Source organism: Mus caroli, unplaced genomic scaffold, assembly GCF_978045245.1.
Source record: "Mus caroli unplaced genomic scaffold, Mus_caroli_1 scaffold_8, whole genome shotgun sequence".
Classification (NCBI taxonomy): Eukaryota; Metazoa; Chordata; class Mammalia; order Rodentia; family Muridae; genus Mus; species Mus caroli.
In genome coordinates, this window is record NW_028227263.1 from 130,281,355 (window position 1) to 130,285,679 (window position 4,325).

Consider the following 4,325-nt stretch of genomic DNA (forward strand, 5'->3'; position numbering starts at 1 on the left):
AGAAGGTAGAAAATAGGAAGACGGACAGAGAGAGAGAGAGAGAGAGAGAGAGAGAGAGAGAGAGAGAGAGAGAGAGAGAGAGAGAGAGAGAGTCTTACATGTCCAAAGTCCCTGTTCAAGGTGCCAGCTGCCATTGACTGGACTCAGTCAGTCCCTCAATCCACGAGAAACCAGGATTTCGGTAATCAGGCAAGCAAGGAGTTGGAGAGGATGACAGACAGACACAGAGAGTGCTGTATCTGAATATAATTTCTCAAAGCGAGCATTACATTTTTACTACAGAAGAAAATAAGGAATTTAGGTGACACATCAGTCAAGGTACATTGAGGTTTTCTGATGATTAATGACTCTTATCCAAAACAGAGGACTACATACATAAAGACTGATAGGAACTAGGCAATAAAACAACTGAGACAAAGTCTGTTCTATCTAAGGTCAACTACATTTTTAGAAGACAGGTATGAGATCTTTACACTCTGGACTAAGGGCTTTCATGCCCAAGTTCAGGGAGTTCCACTCTAGCTAACCTTCTCATGAATAATGCAATACCTCCTTAAACCACAGCCAGATCTTCTTCCTAAACCATTGTAAATTCCTGTAAATGGAATTGATGTGGCTGCTATTGTAAGTGACATTGTTGGGGACTTTCTTCTATTAAGCAATGTAATGTGCCATACATAATTATGATATAATTCTAAACTCACTTTGCTAAGGTTGCCCAGAAATTTCTAATTCTATGTAGTAGATAGTAATGTTTGATTTCTTTCATTATCTCTCTTATAATACTAGTGGTAATTCTGAATGTTACTGAATAGGTAACATTCTTACAGAATTCTAAGACCAGGGTCAGTTCAGGGACTGCCTAGGACATTGGTGAAGGCCAGGAAGCAAAGGTGAATTTTGCTTAGGTATTTGACAAGTCATTGTTTGGAGGTACCTCTAATAAAACAATAATACAAAACACAGATTGATTCATTGTCTAATGCAAGGACAAGTTTGGAGCATTCATGCTATGGGATGCCAAGGCTTCAGAAGACTATGTTTCCCTAAAACTTTTTGCCTCAGGATTTTATCCAAACTTTTGGGCCTGCAACTCAGTTTTTACTGGAGTGGGTGTGGCAAAGAAGTGATGTTGTAATCTGTCAAATGCTTTTTCAGCTTCTAAGGAGATGACCATGTGATTTTCTAATTTGAGTTTGTTTATATAGTGGATTACATTAATGGATTTTCATATATTAAACTAACCTTGCATCACTAGGATGAATTTGTCTTGATGGTTGTGATGAATTCACTCATGGTGAATGGTGGTTTTGATGTGTTCTTGCAATTAGTTTGCAAGAATTTTACTAAGTATTTTTGCATAGATATTCATAAGAAAGATTGGTCTGAGTTTTTATTTTTTGGTTGGGTCCTTGTGTGGTTTAGGTATCAGAATAATTATGGCTTCATAGAAGAAATTAGGTAGTGTTCGTTCTCTTTTTATTATATGGAATAGTTTGAGGAAAATTGGTATCAAGACTTCTTTGAAGGTCTGCTAGAATTCCGTACTAAATCCATCAGGCCCTGTAGTTCTTTTGGTTGGGAGATTTTTAATTACTTCTTTTATATCGATGTGTGATATGGACCTATTTAAATAGTTTACCTATGTTAATTAAACTTTGGTATGTGGTATCTGTCCATAAAAACTTCCATTTCTTTTAGATTTTTCGGTTTTGTTGAGAATAGGCTTTTAGAGTAGGATATGATGTTTGTTTGTTCGTTTGTTTTTTCTTCTGGTTTTGTTGATTCTTCGTATTGTTTTCTTTGTTTGTGTTTGGTTGATTTTGTCTCTGATTTTGACTGTTTTCTGCCTTCTATTTGACTCAAGTGAGTACGCTTCTTTTTATTCTAGAGCTCACAGGTGATCAGTTAAATTGTTAGCTTAAGATCTCTCCAATTTCTTTAGCAGGGCAAATACAATGAACTTTCCTCTTATCACTGCTTCCATTGTGTCCCATAAGTTTGGGTATGATGTATCAACATTTTCATGAAATTCCAGAAAGTCTTTAATTTCTTTCTTTATTCTTCCCTAACCAAGTTATCATTGAGTACAGTTGTTCAGTTTCTATACGTATGTGAGCTTTCTATAACTTCTGTAATAGGGACTGGCCTGGTATATAGTATGGTTTTGCCCTGAATATTTTGGTTTCTTCATATGTGTTGATTCAGTGTTTTTCTGGGTCTAGTAGACTGGCCTTACATTTGTGTTGCCTTAGATTCTGCATGACCTCTGACCAGGTTCTTCTGGCTTTCAAAGTCTCTATTCAGAAGTCTTGCTTAATTCTGATAACTTTGAATGTTATTTGGCCCTTTCACCTTAAATCTTCTAATATTGTTTCTTTGTTCTGTGCTTTTAGTGTTTTGATTATTATGTGACATGAGGATTTTCTTTTCTGGTCCCATTTATTTGATGTTCTATGGGGGTCCTGTACCTTTATGGCCAACTTTTTCTTTAGGTTGGGGAAGTTTTCTTCTATAATTTTGTTGAAAACTTTTTCAGGTCCAACGAGCTGGGAACCTTTGATTGTCTTCTATTCTGATTATTCCTACGTTTGTTTGTTTGTTTGTTTTTGTCAACGTGTCTTGAATTTCTTGGATGGTTTGGGGTAGGAGTTTTTTAATGTTTTAAATTTTCTTTGACTGTTGTATCAATCTCTTCTATTTTATCTTCTACACCTGAGATTTTCTCTTCTTTTTCTTTTTAATTTTAATTTATTTTTATTAGATATTTTCTTCATTTACATTTCAAATACTATCCCAAAAGTCCCCTATAACCTCCCCATGCCTTGCTCCCAAACACACCCAATCTGCTTCCTTGCCCTGGAATTCCCCTATACTAGGGCATATGATCTTCATAAGACCTGGGGCCTCTCCTCCTATTGATGGATGACTAGGCCATCCTCTGCTATATATGCAACTAGAAACACAGTTCTGAGGGGTAATGGTTAGTTCATATTGTTGATCCTCCTATAGGTTTGCAGACCCCTATAGCTCCTTGGTTACTTTCGCTAGCTCCTTCATTGGGGGCCCTGTGTTCCATAAAATAGATGACTGTGAGCATCCACTTCTGTATTTGCCAGGAACTGGCATAGCCTCTCAAGAGATAGCTATAGCAGGGTCCTGTCAGCTATTTTTTCTTCTATCTCTTGGATTCTGTTGTTGATACTTACATCTGTAATTCCTGACATCTTTCCTAGGTTTCCCATTCCCAGGTTTGCCTCCATTTGTATTTTCTTTATTATTTCTACTTCCACTTTTAGGTTCTGGATGACTTTATTCAATTCCTATGCCTGTTTATCTGTGTTTTCTTGTGTTTATTTCAGTGAGTTATTGTATCCTTCTTAAAAACTCTATTATCTTCATGAGATATGATTTTGTGTCATCTTTCTGATTTTTCAGGTCTGTTGTATTCAGGGCTTGCTGTTGTGAGGGAACTGTGTTCTGATGATGTCCTTGGATATTGGCTTCTGTTGTTGATTGTCTTGCACTTGCCTTTTGCCATCTGCTTATCCCTGGTGTTTGTTGCTCTGGGTTACTGTCTGGAGTCTGCCTGTTTTGTCCATGGATTACTTCAGGTCTCCTGCATCCTTGGTTGAAGCAGACTACCTTGTGTGTGCCTCCAACTTAGGAGCTCTTCACAGGGGTAGAGAACTCCTGGGAGCCCTTCAAACTCTTGTGTCTTCAGTGAAACATTCAATCTGTTGTACAACTTCTCTGAGTACAGCTGATCCTCAATTACTCTGAGTGCAGTAATCCTCAACTGCTCAGAGTGCATCAAGTTTTATAGAATAGATCAGAATATGGTGTATTCACTGAAGCAGACCAGCAGAGAATCTGCCCCAGCAAAAAGGACTGGGCATCTAATTACTTTCTTTAGTTCTTCCATGACCAATTTCTCACTAGGAAGAGAGTTGTTAAGTTTCCATTGGTATATAAGTTTTCTGTTTTTTGGTTGTTATGGAAGTCTAGCCTCAGTCCAAGGTGATCTGATAAAGTACATGGGATCATTTCAATCGTCTTGTACTATTTGAGGTTTGTTCTGTTACAGATTATATGTTCATTTTGGAGAAGGCACAGTGAGGTCCTGAGAAGAAGGTATATTCTTTTGATTTAGGGTGAAATATTCTGTATATATCTATTCAATCCATTTGTTTCATAACCTATCTTAGTTTCACTGTGTCTCTGTTTAGTTTCTGTGTCAATGACCTATACATTAGTGAGAGTGGGGCGGCAAAATCTCCCAATATTATTGTATGGGATTCAATGTGTGTTCAGAGCTTTAGTAA